This window comes from Bubalus bubalis, chromosome 1 (genome assembly GCF_019923935.1).
Source record: "Bubalus bubalis isolate 160015118507 breed Murrah chromosome 1, NDDB_SH_1, whole genome shotgun sequence".
Classification (NCBI taxonomy): domain Eukaryota; kingdom Metazoa; phylum Chordata; class Mammalia; order Artiodactyla; family Bovidae; genus Bubalus; species Bubalus bubalis.
The window spans coordinates 3,075,410-3,095,422 of record NC_059157.1 but is presented as its reverse complement, the minus strand read 5'-3'; the positions used below and the strand labels follow the sequence as shown (position 1 = coordinate 3,095,422).

The 20,013-nt window shown below is 42.6% G+C and overlaps 1 protein-coding gene and 1 long non-coding RNA gene across 3 annotated transcripts in view; both read right to left on the bottom strand.

Moving 5' to 3' along the window:
- Window positions 1-20,013, bottom strand: part of LOC102395814 (ubiquitin-conjugating enzyme E2 E2) — a 380,425-nt gene that overhangs the window by 193,617 nt on the left and 166,795 nt on the right. The window lies entirely within an intron of this gene.
- On the bottom strand, window positions 14,478-18,621 carry LOC112581109. The gene is made up of 2 exons (XR_006553662.2): window positions 16,321-18,621; window positions 14,478-15,545 (listed from the first exon to the last, which is right to left on the bottom strand). It is a non-coding gene; the product is annotated as an uncharacterized LOC112581109 (long non-coding RNA).

Sequence of the window (20,013 nt, the reverse complement as noted above, 5' to 3'; positions counted from 1 at the left end):
GGACTGCTACGAACACACGGATAAAACAATTAAAAAAAAAAAGAAGAAGAGAAAAACAGTAGCCAGTTGTCACTCATGACCTGTTCAATTCCAAATGCTATATTTCTAATAGTCATTCAAGTGATCTATTCATCAAATAACAAGAAAAACAGACTCAGAGCTTAATTTAGGAGCAATCGGTCTATGTGATGACGACGATAAGCCTGTGGGTTATGGGGAGTAAGCGTGTGTGCTCAGTCGCGCCAGACTCTTTGCAACCCCACGGACTGTAGCCTGCCAGGCTCCTCTGTCCATGGGATTCTCCAGGCAAGAATACTGGAGGGGGTTCCCATTCCCTTCTCCAGGGGATTTTCCCAACCCAGGGCTCACAGCCGTGCCTCTTCATCGCCTGCCTTTGGCAGGCAGGTTCTTTACCAGTAGCACCACCTGGGAATCCAATGCGGAGGAGGTCTAAGGTAATTCTCACCTGTTACAGAAACACTCCACTGATCTGGGCATTTACTTTGATGAATGCAGAGTTAAGTGGAGAGGGAGGGGCGGGAAGAATAATAGTTCATACAGTTCAAATCTTACTGCAGTCACATAAAAAGCCAATGTTCGATAGACACCAATACAGATATTTACCATATGTTATTCCAACATGCAGAATCTCATTATTACTGAGATTATAAAGAAACAAGTGTATTATGTCTCGCTGTGTGTAATCCAACATCATTCTCTTAGAAAGTAATGTCACAGGAGGGGAATCCAGAGATTACAGGCAGAGGTTGTTTCTCAGATACGGTCAGTAGTACTTTGCTTCTAGTCCCTGCACAGAACCACAGAGAAAAGGAGACGGCGGTGAGGGAGGCTAGAGAAAGATCCAGAGACACGCATGAGACGCGCCGACGGCCCACTCTCTGGTTATTGACAGGGTTGAGTCTCCTCTTGCCGTAAGCAGGGCGCTTTTGCTCGTTCTCCGACTGTTTTTGAAGTCACTGCTACTCCACCACGGCACTCATCACATGGAGTCACGGGGGGATTTACCACGCTGATGACAGAGCCCTGCTGCACGGCTGCAGCGTTACTCCTATAACCCGTGTGCAGAGCCAACAGAAAACTTCTCCATACAGTGTCGATCACTTGACGTCCACAATCGACAAACAGCAGAACAAAACACAAGGCTGGATTTTAAAATCAGGCCTCGGCAGTGAACGGCTCAAGGCTCATTTTATTAGATCCCAGGAAAGTGAAACTGAAAATGTTTGAGAGGTGCAGTTTTTATCTGCTTCTGACCGTCACTGCAAGGACCATGAAATCCTGCCTATGGGTATTTCCCTGAATGCTCAGATCAAGTACTTCCTTAAGTGATAACTGTACAAGAATAATCACGTTGACTCAAGAGGTTAAATTCATTTTAGTTTCATTAAGTTCTGCTTTGTAATCTTTGCCTCATTTTATGAAAGAATTTTTGTTTATTAATTCTAAGTATAAGCAACCCCTCCCCGCCAATCAGCTGGCCACTGCCCCTCCCCTTCTAAAAGCAGCCTCCGACATGCACCTGTGGCCCCCACGTCCCAGTCCCCAGGCAGCCTGCAGCCCATCCAGCCCCAGGCAGGGCGAGGGGGGCCGGGCTCAACCACAGCACGGACTGGGGGGCAAACAGCAGCGCTTTGAGGCCGCAGGCCCCCTCTGGGTCTTCAGCGGAGTCACAGCCGCGAGGCGTCTAGTGCTGCATCTGAAGGGAGGTATCTTGGAAAATTACTGAAATCAAAACGTGCCTTTGTGTTACTGCTAATAGATGCCCATTTAAAAGCACATAACTAGAATAGGAACTTTATTTCATATACTGTAACTCTGATGACAATGCAGCTATATACCTAAACACAAGTCAGATGAAGTTGTTTTTTCTATTTTGTATCTAATGCTAGGAAGCCATACACACACATATGTTTGTATAATATGGTCGAAATCTTCACGACGCTGTGGCTAAAATCACTAACGTACTTTTTATTCATTCATTCATCTTTGGCAGGGGTGTGTCTTCAGTGCTGCTAGGGCTCCCCTCCGCTGCGGGGTGCGGGACTCCTCTATGCTGCGGGGTACGGGGCTCCCCTCTGCTGCGGGGTGCGGGGGCTCCCCTCTGCTGTGGGGTGCGGGGGCTTCTCTATGCTGCGGGGCTCCCCTCTGCTGTGGGGTGCGGGGCTTTCCTCCGCTATGGGGTGCAGGGCTCCTCTCTGCTGTGGGGTGCAGGGCTCCTCTCTGCTGTGGTGTGTGGGGCTCCTCTATGCTGTGGGGTGTGGGGCTCCCCTCCATTGCGGGGTGTGGGGCTCCTCTATGCTGCGGGGCTCCCCTCCGCTGCGGGGTGCGGGGCTCCCCTCCGTTGCGGGGTGCGGGGCTCCCCTCTACTGCGGGGTGTGGGGGCTCCTCTCTTTGCGGGGTGTGGGCCGCAGTGGCTTCCCGTGGGGTGGAGCGCGGGCTACCAGCACGTGGGCTTCAGCCGCTACAGCATGCCGGTCTGGTCTGGCGGTTCAAGGGCTCCAGAGCACAGGCTCGGAAGTTGCGGCACACAGGTTTAGCTGCTCCACGGCATGTGGGATCTCTCCGGGTCAGGGATTGAACCTGTGTCCCCTGCACGGGCTGGTGGATTCCTATCCACGGGACCGCCAGGGACGTCCCTAATTGTATTCTTGAAATACAAAATATCAGCTCCCAGATTAGAGTTCTCGAGGCATTTTCTAAACTTTCTCAATTCTGATCCTTAGTGAAACCAGAAAAACCTGAAAATCGCTCTGGCTGGATGGGTCTCTTAGCCCATCGCCGCTGCACTTCATTTGGAAGCAGCAGTGGTCACCAAGTAGGACCGCTGTCCTGGGGCTGACGTTGCTTGGAAACTGTTGCACAACGCCCTCATCTTATTCTAAGTTTATGTTCTTTGCCAGTAAAGACAGGGTAAGTTACCAAGGAAGGGGCTGAGAGTGACAGTAGGAGAAACAGAATACAGGGAGGCGGGGAGCCAGCTTCAGGGGAGTGTCAAGGGCTTCTCCGTCACGTCCCAGCACTGGCATGGCCGAAGGAGAACCTTTTTGAGGGATAAAGGGAACAAAAGGGGAAAGCTAGGGACAGTACAGATTCCCCACAGCAGGGCAGCTGAGAGCACAGGCTTTGCAACCCACTGGACCAGGGTGCAAAGAAAACGCTCCTTTGTCTCCACTTCACAGACACTTGATCTTAATGAACTCTCTCTGAGCCTCCATATTCTCATCTGAAAAATGAGGATAACAGATAAATTCTATTTATCTCATAGAATTTAGAGAATTAAATTGGATAATACACGAAAATACGCCAAGCAGAGTCCTTGGCACAGAGCAAAATGAGTCGCTGTGCAGAGGTTGCTACCATCATTCTTCTTGCTTTGAGGACTTCACCCATACTCCTTCCCCAGCCTACACAGCACAGGCTCACTGCCCCAGGCTCACCTCGCACCATCTTCTCACCACACTTTCCAGTCATCCGGCCTTCTTTCCGGGACCTGGCTCCTGCCTTAGGCTCTGCACGAGCCTCTCTAAACAGAACGTCCTCCCCAAGACACTAACATGATAGTCCTTCTAAGACCGCCAGGCCACAGCTTCACCATCAGCTCCCGAGAGGCCTCCTAGCCACGCACTCTGTGGGCACACAAGCCCTTCTCCAGCAGAAGCCCAGGTTTTACTTGCCGATGGAGCACAAGGCATCTGCTCCTCTTCCTCAGTTGTCCCTTGAGGACCACCTGTCCTGCCACATTAGACCACAGGCTGAATTCTTCAGCGGTTGTTCACAGCTGCATCTCTTGCACCCAGAAAGAGTCCCAAGTACCAGAAGAAGGAGGAGAGAAGGAGGGAGAAGGGGAGGGAGGGAGAGAGCGAAGGAAGGAAATCTCATGGTGGAAAAAGGAATCTGAGGGTTTAAAGGTCAACACTGGATTGGCCAAAAAGTTCCTCTAGGTTTTCCCAGAAAATTTAGGGAAACCTGAACAAGCTTCTTGGCCAACTTGATACAATTTGATATGGGATTTGGTTTTCTATGTGAGTTGACAGGAAGTGAATTTTTGTACCTAACTGCAGTACTGAAAGGCATGGGACCATGGAAGAAGGGTTTCGGAAGTACACACACACTCACACTCACACGGACATGTGTGTCCACTTGCAGATTTCAGGAAGAACTCTGAGCGCGAGCTGCCTGCTGGCCACAGGCTCCCACCCCCAGGACACATCAACTCACCCACTGCTTCTCCTCATCTATACATTAAACGGCTCACTGGATTGCTTTCTGTCTGTTTTCTTTTATGACTACATGTGGTTTATTAGGCGAAGAGATTAGCCAAGAATTCTAATCTGTAGGAAGGTTAGCATGTCTTTGTAACAGAAATAGGGTTTCCTGACTTCGGTATTCTGGCAAATCTATTTTGCAAAATAAAAGCTCATAAAATCTGCAAAACTACACTAACAGGGCTTCATAAAATCTCATCAGCAGCATTTTGTTTGATCAATGGGATGATAATAGCTCAGACAGGAATGTGTTGCCGTTTTCACTTTCTGAAATATTAGAAGGTTCAAGAGAAGGGAGTAATCAAGCAACCTGCTGTGCAGTAGAGGAAGGAGCGTAATTCTCAACTCAGGTGCCAAAGGAGGATGCAAGTACTTCAGCAAAGCGAGAAAGAGCCCACAAATGGTGTATACAGGATTTTTTTCCCCCACTTTCACACTAGCAAATGTTAACATAAATAAATACATTTCATAATGGAAATGGTGATGGTTAGTCACTAAGTCATGTCTGACTCTGTGCGACCCCCTGGACTATAGTCTGCCATGCTCCTTTGTCCCTGGGATTCTCCAGGCAAGAATACTGGAGTGGGTTGCCATGCTCTCCTCCAGGGGATCTTCCTGACCAGGGACTGAACCTGGGTTTCTTGCATGGCAGGCAGATTCTTTACCAGCTGAGTCACCAGGGAAGCCCCTAATGGAAATCAGTTCAGTTCAGTCGCTCGTGTCCGACTCTTTGCGACCCCATGAATTGCAGCATGCCAGGCCTCCCTGTCCATCAACAACTTCTGGAGTTCACTCAAACTCATGTCCTTTGAGTCTGTGATGCCATCCAGCCATCTCATCCTCTGTCGTCCCTTTCTCCACCTGCCCCCAATCCCTCCCAGCATCAGGGTCTTTTCCAATGAGTTAACTCTTCACATGAGGTGGCTAAAGTACTGGAGTTTCAGCTTCAGCATCAGTCCTTCCAATGAACACCCAGGACTGATCTCCTTTAGGATGGACTGGTTGAATCTCCTTGCAGTCCAAGGGACTCTCAAGAGTCTCCTCCAACACCACAGTTCAAAAGCATCAATTCTTCAGCGCTCAACTTTCTTCACAGTCCAACTCTCACATCTATACATAACCATTGGAAAGACCATAGCCTTGACTAGATGGACCTTTGTTGGCAAAGTAATGTCTGCTTTTCAATATGCTATCTAGGTTGGTCATAACTTTCCTTCCAAGGAGTAAGCGTCTTTTAATTTCATGGCTGCAGTCACCATCTGCAGTGATTTTGGAGCCCAGAAAAATAAAGTCTGACACTGTTTCCACTGTTTCCCTATCTATTTCCCATGAAGTGATGGGACCAGATGCCATGATCTTCGTTTTCTGAATGTTGAGCTTTAAGCCCACTTTTTCACTCTCCTCTTTCACTTTCATCAAGAGGCTTTTTAGTTCTTCTTCACTTTCTGCCATAAGGGTGGTGTCATCTGCGTATCTGAGGTTACTGATATTTCTCCTGGCAATCCTGATTCCAGCTTGTGCTTCTTCCAGCCCAGCATTTCTCATGACATACTCTGCAGATAAGTTAAATAAGCAGGGTGACAGTATACAGCCTTGACGTACTCCTTTTCCTACTTGGAACCAGTCTGTTGTTCCATGTCCAGTTCTAACTGTTGCTTCCTGACTTGCATGTAGGTTTCTCAAGAGGTAGGTCAGGTGGTCTGGTATTCCCATCTCTTGAAGAATTTTCCACAGTTTATTGTGATCCACACAGTCAAAGGCTTTGGCATAGTCAATAAAGCAGAAATAGATTTTTTTTTTTTGGAACTCTCTTGCTTTTTTGATGATCCAGCAGATGTTGGCAATTTGATCTCTGGTTCCTCTGCCTTTTGTGAAACCAGCTTGAACATCAGGAAGTTCACGGTTCACGTATTGCTGAAGCCTGGCTTGGAGAATTTTGAGCATTACTTTACTAGCGTGTGATGTAAAGGCACTGCTTGGGAGAAGAAAATTGAACTGTGCACCTGCGAGGTCAGTCACTCAGTCGTGTCCAGCTCTTTGTGACCCCATGGACTGCAGCCCACCAGGTTCCTCCATGGGATTCTCTAGGCAAGAACACTGGAGTGGGTTGCTATTTCCTTCTCCAAGGGATCTTCCTGACTCAGGGATGGAACCTGGGTCTCCTGCATTGCAGGCAGATTCTTTACCACTGAGCTACCAGGGAAGCCCATGTATTGTGGACAGAATTTTGTAAATAATTTGAATTGGCTTTTACATTGCTAAATTTTTAGTTTGGATTGTATTTCTCAGTTCATCACATATAGCTGTAACTTCTAAGAAGAAAAAGTGTAAATCTTCTACTAGTTTTCTCATAATTATGCTAACAATGAAGCATTTACTATGAAGTTTGTGTTTCTGAGACCTGATTTCAAGGTTTAAATCCAGAAATAAGATGCATCATCAACGTAAAGGCGTTATTTTTCCTTCAGAATTTCTTGAATTCTCCTGGCAGAAACGATGGCATTTATAATAATTTTCAGAAGATTTACTCTACTGGTAAAGACATAAAAAAATAAAACTAGGCAAATGTCATTTTGACAAAAATATAGAGGTGAGCCGAAAACGTTCACTTAGCACGCATCCCTTTAAGTTCACCGTGAGCGTAAAGTGTCCTGAACTCCGCACATCGGACGCTGTCACTGCCACGCCTCTCCTCAGGCCTGTATTCTGAGGCTCTCGGTGATGCGCCATCCATTCCCCAATGGACAGAGCACAAAGACCAAGACCACAAGCTCGGACATTCCCAAACATAGCGATGACTTCCGCAAAAGCCAGGCGGTGCTGAGGAACCCTACTTCCCACGTTTACTCCCACGGACTGTAGCCCACAAGGCTCCTCCATCCATGGGGTTCTCCAGGCAAGAATACTGGAGCGGGTTGCCGTCTCCTTCTCCAGGGGATCTTCCCGACCCAGGGATCAAATCCATGTCTCAGGCATTGGGAAGAGGGTTCTGCACCCCGAGCACCACCTGGGAAGCCCGTTTCAACCACAGAAACCAATAAAGGCATTCTTAGGTGGTGGGTTCTCCCGAAACTGGCGGTGGAGTAGATCTGTTGTATTGGCTGTAGTTTGCTGACTCCCTGCCCCCGAAGTACTGTCATTCCACAAAAGCAATCAAGTCCTTGGCTCTGACACACACTTGTCCCTCTTCCTAAACCTTTTCCACTGTGCCTCTGAGGATGGTGTTCTCCATTTTTCCCAGGCAGCAGAGCCCTGTGAACCATCTGAGGGTGAGGGTCTCACATGCAGCGTCTCTGACTCAGTCAGTCCAGGGTAGGGCCTGATAATTCATATTTCTAACAAGTGCCCAGGTGAGGCTGCTGGCCCAGGGACCACACCTGGAGAATCACTGCTCCCAACTTCCTCGATATTATCGGCAAACTCTATACGACATCCTCAGTCTCTTTACAACAGAACACCCCTCTGCTCTCTGAACTCACCTGCACGTATCGCCCTTCTATCCGCTATCTCGGGAGTCTGCACTGGCATTTCTCCTCCCTCACCCTCACCTCCAGTAAAACATGAAGTCATGTCATTTGCTGACCTGCACGTATTTTGATGTGCCCGCTTCTATCCGCCTCCCACCTTACCTCAGCTACGACCTTACTACTTGTCAACAGTGTGCTCCGAACACTTTTCAGAACGCGTGCACAACGATCCTTTTAAGATGAGAATCTTCCTTGCTTAAAACCACCCTTCTGAAAGCTCTCCGAGGCCATAGGAGACTCAGCCGGGACGGGTCCCCGCCTTACTCTGCCCAGGCTTCCTCCAGGCCGCCACGCCTGCCGTTCCCAGCCTGGGATTCTTTCCCTGTGCAGTCAACCTGAACTTCTCAGGCCGCAAGGGACATCCCCAAGAAAGCCTTTACTGACCTTCCAGACCAGGCCAAGTTTCCTTTAATGTGTACTTGTTTCTAACTATCTGTCTTCACATTAAAAAAATAAAAATAACTGACGCTTATTATACTAGGCATTTTTCCAAGCCCTTCATACATTTGTTTGTTTAATCCTCACAAAACCCCACAAGGTAGATGCTCTCAGAATTCTCCGCCTTCTCTCCTTTATTAACCACATGGAGGAGCGGGGCACACAGAGTTTAACAGTTTGCCCAAGTTCAAGCGGCTAGTAAGTGCAAGAGCCAGATGCACATTCAGGCCCTGTCTCCAGCCATAAACCCTGCCTCTTGAGCACAGAGAACTACACCAGAGTCCAGTGTTCACATGGCCAGGCCCCGCGCAGACACAGTCCGCACGGAGTCGGGCATTTATTAGGTAAACAAGTTGTTGAAGGAACTGATTACATGTTAGCAGAATATTATCTATTATTCACTAGTCTGCATTATTAAGGCTTATTTCAAAAAAGGGCTTTCTACCCTGCCAGCAGTCTTAGCAGAGTCAGTTAGAGACCTTATCTTTTAGCAACTGCAGTACCATCATTATGTGGCTCGAGCCTTTACTTCCTTTCATACCCATATTTTAATCTACTTGCTAAACCGTTTTACCTACGTGCATATGTATATAAACCACCGTATAAGTCAGCATAAACAGAACACTGAGATACTACCATAATCTAGTTATGAAATTTCTGTGACAATTATTTTTAGAGAGGAATACATATTCTTGTGGAGTATCCTTATATTCAAAGGGTACAGGGTACAGCAGTGATGGAGGGGTAAAATATTGTCTTAATTACCACTTCATTCCATCTGTTACAGTTTTACTAGTTTAAGATGTGATACACATATCCCTTACAGTCTAAATTCTAACTAAAGTCACACTATCCAGACTCAAGAAACATAAAAAACTCTTTAAGGTGGAGCTCTTTTCCTTCGCTATTCAAGCTCTTATTACTATTCACTAACCACAATCTAGGGACCAAACATATTTCATAAATAATGAGGCATCCTTCATTACACAAACTCAGGAAGCAAACAGACTCACATGGCAGAGATACCTGAGTTTAATTTATTTTGAGATTTTAAATTAAAGAGGGCATGTGCTTTGGTTGTACAAGAGAGGCACAGGCTGAAAAAAAAAAAGCTGAGATTTTATGTCTCCTTGGGACAGTGATCATATTTCTAAATCTTTTCATCATCCCTGGACATAGCACCTCATAGATATCCCATAAAAATTTTGATGAACTCTTAATGTGTTAATACAGCCAAGATAAAGTTCTCATTCCTGAAGTTTCGTTTACATGTACATTATAAATCTATTTTAGACTATTATGAAACTAGTATTTAAAAAATATAGCTGTCCCAATAATGACATTTACAGTTTACAGAACACACACACACACACACACACACACACACGACCCTTCCTCTGCCCAGTCTAAGACAACAAGCCATTATTTTCCTTTTCTGTCATTTTAGTCTCCTTAATCTGGCCGGTTCCTCAGTCTTCTTAAAACAGTGGCATTTATGTAACAGGTGGACCAGTCACCTTGCAGAACCCCCTCCACAGGGCTGTGCGTGCCGTTTCTTTGTGGTCAGAGCTGTGTTACGTGTCTGGGCAGCAGTAAGTCAGAGGAGGCGTCACGGTGCTTCCTATGGGGACAACTGATGACATGGACACAAGGTTTGTAGACTAGACAGTAATACGGATATCAGTGCAATACTCTGATGATTACAAACGTACTCCGATTATATAAAAGTATACCTTGGTTTTTAGGAAATATAGGTCAACTTATTTAGAGGTAAAAAGGCACCACATCTATAACTAGATTTCAAACAGACCAGCCAAAAAAACAAAGCGAAACAAAACAAGTTTGTCCATGTGTTTCTAGACAGAGAGAAAGAATAATTAAGTAAACATGGTAAAGCTTCAACATTTGGGGAATGTGACCAAAGGGTACATAAAAATTATTTTTCCTATTCCTGCAACTTCCCATAACCCTGAAATTATTTCAAAATAAAAAGCCAAAAAAGGGAAAATATAAATTAAAAGAAATAAAATGACCAGTGTCCTGCAAGTAACCCCTGGAACCCAAATAACCAAAGTTTTTTTAAATGAATTATAGTTGATTTATAATATTGTGTTATTTTCAGGTATACAGCACCGTGATTCAGATACTCTTCAGATTATACTCCACTCCAGGTTGTTACAGTATACTGAATATAATTCCCGTTGTTTTTGCTCAGTTGCTAAGTCAGGTCCAACTCTCTGCGACCCCATGGGCTGCCGCGTGCCAGGCTCCCCTGTCCTCCACGACTACTACAGTCTATGGGCTGCAAAGAGTCAGACGCGACTGAGCAACCGCACTTTCACACTTTTCACTTTTTCATATGTACAAATACAAACGTATACTTATATTACTTATTTATTAAAATGTGATAATGACTTGTGATTCAGATATAAATAAGTGTGAATGCCAAAAGCAAAGATATAATGATATTTTTATTAATATAGAACATATGAAAACCACAGTAACAGTGAATCTGAGTTTACTACCCTTTCAATGCAAGCTTGTTCAAAGTGGAAAGCATCTACAAAGATAAACCAGAAAGAGATTTTTAAAAGACAGGATTAAAATAAATAACCTTGCTGGGAGTCTGCTAAATCATATACTCCAAAAAAAAAAAAAAAAAAAACCACAACAACAAACTAAAGAAAAATATATCCATGTGAATATAACCTCCATATTCTTAGTAAATATTATCCGGTACAAAGTAAGTAATACTCAATCAGTTTTACATGAACAATTTCTCCAAAAACGAATTTGAAGAGTGTGAGGAAACCATTCCCACAAGGAGTGTTTTGCAGAGCCCTCTAGGGTGTCTGGAGCTGCTGACAACTGGAAATACTAAGAGAAAAACTGAAAAGCAGGAGAGGCTTCACCAATTTCACAGAAGAAAAATGCTATGCTTAGCATGGCTTTGAAATAAATTTAAGTTTTAGAAAAATATAGTTGAATGGGTCAACTAACATTGCAAATGTATAAGGGTCCACACCTGTGGACCTCAGTTGGTAAATCATCTGCCTGCAATGCAGGAGACCCAGGTTCGATCCCTGGGTTGGGAAAATCCCCTGGAGAAGGGAATGGCAACCCACTCCAGTATTCTGGCCTGGAGAATCCAAGGGACAGAGGAGCCTGGCGGGCTACAGTCCACGGGGTCACAAAGAGTCGGACACGACTGAGCAGCTAACACTTTCACTGTTTTCACAGATGGATGACTATTAGATTATTTCAGCCATGACACCCATTCAGCCTCAGCCAAAAACCTAGCAGGCTTTGATAAACTGTTATGACAGACATACGGTATTTGGAATGATTCAAGACAGGATAATTTCTGAGGCATGACACACACTCCGTGATGCTTTTGATAAACTGCTCCCCTTTGCCAGCTCGTGCCTTCCCTTCCTTTCCGCCTAGGCTGACTCTACGTGAAGGGATGGTAGGGAGTCTATATGCCTAACGCTGAAACCAGCAAGACACCTGCACATACCCCACACTGGCCTATCAGAATTAGAAATAGGTGAGCTTAGTGCTTCCTGTCTTATTATTCAGCTCCCTCTCATCGTACGGTGACCCCCCAACACCTACACAGCTCACAGAATCCGCAAAATCTCTCAGTGCCTAAGCAAGTCACCCCACCGGCTTGACAACTACTTTTTTATAAGAGGCTTTTAGTTCTCAGCTAGTCGACTCTGGCATGGCAGTTTAAAAACGCATTTTAATTAAAATGATTCCCATAAGACTGAAAACATTTATATAGGAACCAAGGTACTATGTAAAGAATTACAGAAAAAATCAGGGTGCCAGTATATAGCAAATTAAGCAAAATGCTTCCGCTTTCAAAAGTATGTATTTTTGCCCACCTATGAGAAAAAGAACAGTGATTAAATAAGTCTTACTAAAAGATCTTTATTTTCTTCTCTTAATAGTCTAACAGGACTGAAAGAATTCTAAGAACGTGGTATACCAAGATTTGCAAGACATTTGCTAAGCTATCCTATGATATTCAAGATACAGAAGTAGGTGGATCTTTAGTTAATTGAAGGACCAAACTCAAACAGTACTAATTAATAGTTTGAGATCAAGTTGCAACTTGTAAAGTGTGACATGCTTTGGACCTTGCCCAGTCTCTTTTAACACTTATCGGGTAATTTTCACGGAAGAACAAAAACGAGAAATTTACACATGCCACAGAACTAAGAAGGTCAGTTAACATCAGAATTAATTTTTAAAAAGATTGTAAAGAAATGAAAAATACAATAAAACACAATGAATTCTTTCAGTACTTTTCAAGGTCTCAGTGTATTTCAGATCCTGTGCCAGGAATTTGGTTTATAAAAATTGTAAAAATTTGGCAGATCTGACTCATAGACTATCTTTTCTTAAAAAAATTTTTTTATACAGTGTTTAAAGGCTACTTTCCATTTACAGTTATTTCAAAACATAGGCTATGTTCCCCATTTGTACAATATATCCTTGAGAATACCTTATACCCAGTAGGTTATACCTGCCACTCCCCAACCCCTTACTGCCCTTGCCCCCTTCCCACCGGTAACCACCGGCTTGTTCTCTGTATCTGTGAGTTTGTTTCTTTTGTTTCATTCACTCGTTTGTGGTATTTTTCAGATTCCACATATCAATGATATCATATAGTACATGCCTTTCTCTGACTTATTTCACTTAGCATAAAACCCTCCAAGTCCATCCATGTTGCTGCAAATGGCAAAATTTTGTTCTTTTCATGGCTGAGTAGTATTCCCTCGTGTGCATACATACACCGCATCTTCTTTATCCATTCATCTGTGGATGGACATTTAGGTTGCTTCCACATCTTGCCTATTGGAAATATCACTATTATGAATATTGGGGTGCATGTACCGCTTCAAATTAGTGGGGTGGGTTTTTTAAATATTTATATACACATAGGAGTGGAACTGCTGTGTCATATAGTAGCTCTATTATTAGTTTTATGAGGCGCCTCCATACTGTTCTCCATAGTGGCAGCACCCATTTACATTCCCACCAACAGGGTAAGAGGGTTCCCTTTTCTCCACATTCTTTCCAACATTTGTTATGTGCCCTTTTGATGATAGCCATTTTGACAGATGTAAGGTGATTGTGGTTTTGATTTGCATTTCCATTATGAATAGTGACGCTGAGCATCTTTTAATATGATCTCAGGCTCATTTTACACTTTCTCTCCCTACACCTGGAATCGGCCTCTTCTCCAGGGAACTGCTGTCTTTCACTGGGGAAAGGTAACAGCAAGATCTGGGCATAGGTATACTCAATGCTGTGGGAACTTCCTTTTATGTGGATGGAACAGGAACTGAAATATCATGAGCTCATATTGATGGTAACCATTCAAACTGGACATTGTAGGATTTTTCCCTAACTTCTTTCATTTTATAACTTTTATTTCATTTGTAACTTTCTGTTATGCTGAATATCTTGAGTTCTAATAACATGCTTATCTGTTTTTATACATAAACATTAAAAATTTTTAAAGTTGCAATACTGCTATTATTAGTAACAACGAAATTACTGAACAAAGTTCAAGATTTCTGTGAAGTTTCATGTCCTTAAAATGTAACTCACTAAAGATTTCTCACTTTTTCATATACCAAATTCCCACACGTTCTTGGTATACTCTAAGATTTTATATTCTGTTCTATTCTGATCCATTCTTCTGTCCAGGGATAACTGAATCTTAATAGGTATGTGATAAATCAAGTGAATCCCTAACTGAATGTGGGGAACAGCAGACACAGTTTCTGATAGAAAAGCCTCGAACAGCTTCTTTTCTTTCAGTTGTTCATTCATTTTCCAGTTCACACTCTGGCAAAGGAAGACACTTAAAACTTCCAAGTTTTGGTTTAAAGTTGCAAAGGAGAAATAATCTTAAAGTTTTGGGAAGACTTGAAACTGAAAAGTATGAATTAGGCATCCAATTCAATCAAATACAGTACTTTATATATATGAAAATTTCACTTCTGTAAACTATAAAAATTCGTGTATTGTTTTCATTTTTTTTTTTTAATCAAAGTTCAGATAGGAACTACTTAGGAGGAGCAAAATTTGCTTTTGTTTATCCTGGAGCAGAGTTTAAAATACAAAGAGCTTTCAAAGTAAGCTGAATGCAAAGAATACCATCAACAAATTCGGAGAGAAATTCAGCAAGTATCCCTTGAATAGCTTTCCTGAAAGAAGTGATTTATTTGAGAGAATTAATAAAGATAGCTTTGTTTAGTGTTACAAAATGGCATAAAGAAACCAGCAAAATGATTGCACAAGGAGATGACACAATTCTTTATAAAAAAAACTTTTCTAAGTTTTGCAACGAGTCAGTTTAATACGGGGCAATAAAATAACAGACATCAAAACCAATTATGAAAATAATCCACCACCGCAGATGTTTGCCTTCGTAGTGTGTTTCCATCTTCTTTCAAAAATGCCAGCTTAGTATTTAAGTAGGATGGGAGATGACAAAGTCAAAGTATTACATTTTCTAATATATAAAATATTTTATTAATGTCAGAGTATTAATATGTAGCTCTTCACTAAATGATGAAATATTACATGTATTTTAAAGCATTATTATTAAAAGCTTTAAATTCCTCAGATATTTTAAAAGTAACTTACATTTCAGTAAGAATGTGTTTGTAAATAGACCACCATAATGCCATAAAGCTTTTAGTGAGATCTCTTCTCCCTGAAGGTCCTAAAGAGAACAGCTTTCTATGACCAAAAGTATAATACAACAATGTTAATTAGCATATAGAATATCAACAGTACTTTAAGAGACTGGCAGTGAGAATTCCACTTGTGAAATATGCTACATATTTTACTGTCAACAATAAAAAATATTCACAGTGTAATTACAGAAGCAGGCAAATGCTGAGAAATACTGTTTAGACAGTGTGACTGGTCCTTATTTACCAATAGTTCTATAGTACTCCACAAATGATCATGAATCAAGATTGCAAAGAATGGCAACGAAATGCAGGTTCCTACAGCCTTAATTTCTTTGAAAAACCGCTGGCAGTTTTTCTCAGGTAGCTGAAGATTATCAGGTAGTTCAGAATACATGTGTATAATGTCACATTCCATCCATTTGAAGCTCAGTTTCAAGTTTTCATTCTTTGTCCTCTTTATTAACTATCCTTCCCAGAAGCAGTCATTGTAAAGGAAATAATGGTAATTTTTGTCCAAATGCCCGTTTTGTGTTATATTAATCTTGTTATTTATTTGTATCTTGTTACTTCTGTAAAGGAAACGCAATACGTGACAGTCATTAAAGGTAAATCATTGAAAATCCCATTAAAAATCATGTGGTCATTACAATCTGAAAGCTGTATGTAACAAGACCACTGAAAGAAGGAAAGGGAATGGGACCTACCTAACCAAGGAGGAACAACAGCCCCAGACAAACACCGGGCGAAGGAAAAGGCTGCTTCCGCGCCTCAGCCGCGCGCTTCCTGGCGGCCGGCGCTGTTGGCAGATGTGCGTACTTCTGCCCGGGAACTTTATCAGGCGGCGTTTTTACTGGCAGAAAGCGTAGTATTTAGGTCCCCAGGAAGCCACTTCTGGGTGCCAAGCAAATGTTTTCCACTAGCGCTTTAAGTCACTTTACACTTTACAAAGACTCCTCTGGCACTTTCAAAGAGGGATGACAAGGAGTGACGAGCACACACTGTCGATTCCATGCATAGAAGAGGTAACTGACGGGGACCCACTGCAGCACGGGGCACTCTGCTCAGTGCTCTGCGGTGACCTCAGTGGGCAGGGACCGGAAGTGAGGGGATGTGAGTACACGCGCACTTCACCCTGCCGTACCGCAGAAACTTACAGGACGCTGTAAAGCGCCTGCGCTCGGTAGACACTCAGAGAGGAGCGGTGACAGGGGTGCGCGCTGCCAGTGCTGGAAAATCCAGCTGCGCACTTCCCGACACAGGTGATGAGAACGCTCAGCGGAGAGGAGGCTTGTGACCAACTCCTGCCTGTTGCTTCCCTGCCCCACCTGCAAGGCCCACCCTTACCTCGGTGCTGGAGCTGCTCTTGAACACCGAACAGATTCCAGCTTCAGCCTTAGTCTGAAGTAGTAACAGCCTGGGAGGCTCTCTGAGATTAGTGGTCTCACACTGGTCCCGGGGGTCTTGGAAGGCTACCAAATGCAGCGGGTCCTGAGCTTCCAGGGTTTTAAAGGAAAAGCTCTTTTTCAGTTTAAATGTGTTTAAACTCCCACACCTAAAACCTCTTTCAGTTATTAACAAGCTCATCCAAAATGATGTTTACGCCAGTCCCTTGGAAGGCTGCCTTGAGGGAATAAGGTACTGACATATGAGTGACCAGCCTTGCATGCATATTAAATACCTTTCTTGGAGAACTGCGAGAGTTATGAGGGCTAAAAAGAGATGCTGATGAATCAGATCAGCGATGAGGAGGCAGAAGAACCTTAGGATAAGTTTTCTGGCACAAAACAAAAGCACCTGCCTACTTCACTTTTCTTTTTTTCACCTGCAAGAGAAAAAATTAAGAAGACTCTCCACAAAGCTTCCTTCAAATTCATTTGTCTTGATTAGAGCAGTCAGAGTGGTGACTAACAGTATTAAGATTACTTGGAAGTATTTATAACTCTGTGTCTTATGATTAGTAGCAACAGTAGCAAGCAATGGTAGAACCAAGTAGCATCTGGTGAGTAGGGAGTTTACACTTTACAAGAATCTACACTTGGCCCCTTGTGTGCGTCCCTTAGTACTCATAATAATTCTGAGAAATACAGATATATTTCTACCAGTCAGTTTAACAGATGAATAAATCAAGGCTTACACAGGTTAAGCAGCCTCTGATAACATACGTACTATAATCTAAGACTCAGGTTCACTTCCTGTAACTTTGCAAAGCTCATGTTCTTCCAACAGCCTCATGTGTTAATTAAACATTTCAGTTGCTGGTGCATTTTGTCTGCTCAGAAAGAGCAACATTAACTTGATTTTTCTTATTATTTAGAAAAGAAACAACTATTAGCCTTACGCAAGGCTTACAATATACACTAACGTTACTAACAAGCCATTTCAGTAAAAAAAAAACAGTATATGATTTTCCTTTTAAAAAATACACTTTAACAGTTCATCTTCTTGACTCCAATAAAACTTACTAATATTTTTACAGTGATTTTTTTTTGTTGTTTTTGGTTTCTGTGGTTTTGAAAGCTTCTCAGAAGTCTCTTCATCCTGCTATGTGATCTGAGCCCTCAGGACCCCTTTCTCCGTCACGAATGACGGGGGCAACAGTCGCTGTGATGTAAACACTCTACAGCTGAGTGTCACTGGTACTTACTTACAGGACGCACAAAAACAGACAACATATTCATTTCATCCTGTTTTAATGACTGAAATTTTCAAAACAAAACATAACTGAAGAAATTATAACTTGAGTTTCTTTCAGATCATCTAGAGTGGATTTTGAACAACAGGCATATGTTTCAGACAAGAAGACAAGAAATTTATGACAAACAGTCAGAAAACTATGCTCGCATATTTTGTGCTGACTAAAAGCTGGATACTTCTTGCTCTCTGCTGCTGTGCTGTTTTGAAGTCTCCAGGAGCAGTCCTTCTAATGTTTTTTTTCTGGATGAGAATGCAGTCAGCCACACGCTCTGGAGAGAGGCAACTGGCTGTGAGATTAAGCCAGGAGAACTGCTATTGAGACACGAATAATCCAGATTAGCTGTCTCTTCTGCTTAAAATTTAGCTAATTTGTCAAATTTCTCATTGGTTTTCTATAAAGATCTTTACATTTATGATTCAATCAGGACTTTTACTGTGTGCAAATTTGAGAGAAATAAGGCTTTGGTGCTTGAGTTCTAGCAAATATGCACACAAATGAGTACTAAGCCGAAGTTTCCAAACTAGTTTTCTGGTTGTGTGAATGATCCAGGCACTTTTTTCCCTCTGTGATGCTTTGAATCAGTAGTCATTTTGTGGCTCTCAAATATATTTATTTCTCTAACGGTTTGCTGAATCCTTGGAGTTCAAAGACAAAAGAATTAGGCCATCGATTATGCAGGGAGAAAAATAATGGGGCAAGACTGAGTCTGGCTTTCAATGGTCTAGTCTATTTTCACCCTTTCTATTGGTTTATTTTGACCAAATCATAGAAATGTTAGGCTTTATTGGGGGGAGGGGGTTGTTGGCTGTTTAGTTGCTAGTGAAAGTCGCTTGCTCAGTTGTGTCTGACTCTTTGCCACCCCATGGACTGTAGCCTGCCAGGTTCCTCTGTCCATGGAATTCCCCAGGCCAGAATACTGGAGTGGGTAGCCTTTGCCTTCTCCAGGGGATCATCCCAATCCAGGGATCAAACTCAGGTCTCCTGTATTGCAGGCAGATTCTCTCCCGTCTGAGCCGCCAGGGAAGCCCCAAAATACCAGAGTGGGTAGCCTATCCCTTCTTCAGCGGATCTTCCTGACCCAGGAATCAAACCGGGGTCTCCAGCATGGCAGGAGGATTCTTTACCAGCTGAGCTACCAGGGAAGTCTATGGAGTTGCTAAGTAGTGTCCAATTCTTTGCAACCCTGGGGACTGTAGCCCGCCAGTCTTCTCTGCCCATGGGATTTTCCAGCCAAGAATACTGGAGTGGATTGCCATTCCCTTCTCTAGGGGATCTTCTTGATCCAGGGATCAAACCCACATCTCCTGCATTGGCAGGTGGATTCTCTACCACTGAGCCACTGGGGAAGCCATTTTGGGGAGGGAATGGGGTAAATTTTTGAAATAATATAAATATTATTATTTCTTGGATCAGTAGATTAATACAGACCATCATTTCTTGGGAATGTTAGCAGATGTCATATGCAAATATGAGTCCAGCTTTAAAAAGCTGAGACACAGGAGGTTAAATTGAAATAGATGTCTTTACTACTGGGTGTCATAGAAACATATTTGTTAAAAATGTTCAAAGAAAGGGATATGGAAGAAAGCATTTGTTGGAAATTCACTTCACCATGGAATCCTTTTAATGGAGTATGTACTAACTTCTCACAGATTAGGAAAACACTAAATTCTAAATTAAATTTAAAAACCAACCATGCTATAAAACCCTAAACTAAGTGTCTGAAATATAAATCACTGATTGAGACTATCTCAAATTTATAAACTTTGTATTTGAAGGGTATATTAAAAATAGTCTGTACAGGCCCAACTGCAAGTCAGCTCACTGAGAGAATACACCTAAACATCAAGAAAAAGTTTTATGTAAAGTTTACAAACGAAGCTTAAAACACAAAACCAACACTGTGTGTATGTATTTTATATAATGTTTGTGGAAAGCAGTGCATTTCTTTAAAATGCATTAGTTCACTTGTCCATGACTTATAATCTATGAAATTAACTAGCACTCACAAAAGGATAACACATCACAGAATACAGTGTGTGTCTGGGGGGCGCGGGTGATGGTAGGTGAATTAAATACCTTAAGTGGGGGAAAGTAGAAAATTTTCACAAATTTAACAAATCTTTTTATTTTGAATCTATATGAAGTATTTTTATTTAAACCAGGTAAGTTTGCTAATAGTTTTATTCAAAACATTGGCTTAGAAGGCGAATTCTTTTAAATGAAATGAACATTTGATTTTATTTTAAACAAATGCCCACATATGTAGTAGTCACATATATTTGAAATAAAGCTTCTTCATAAAACACTAAAGCTGGATTTTGTTTGTAGGCTCTTTTAAG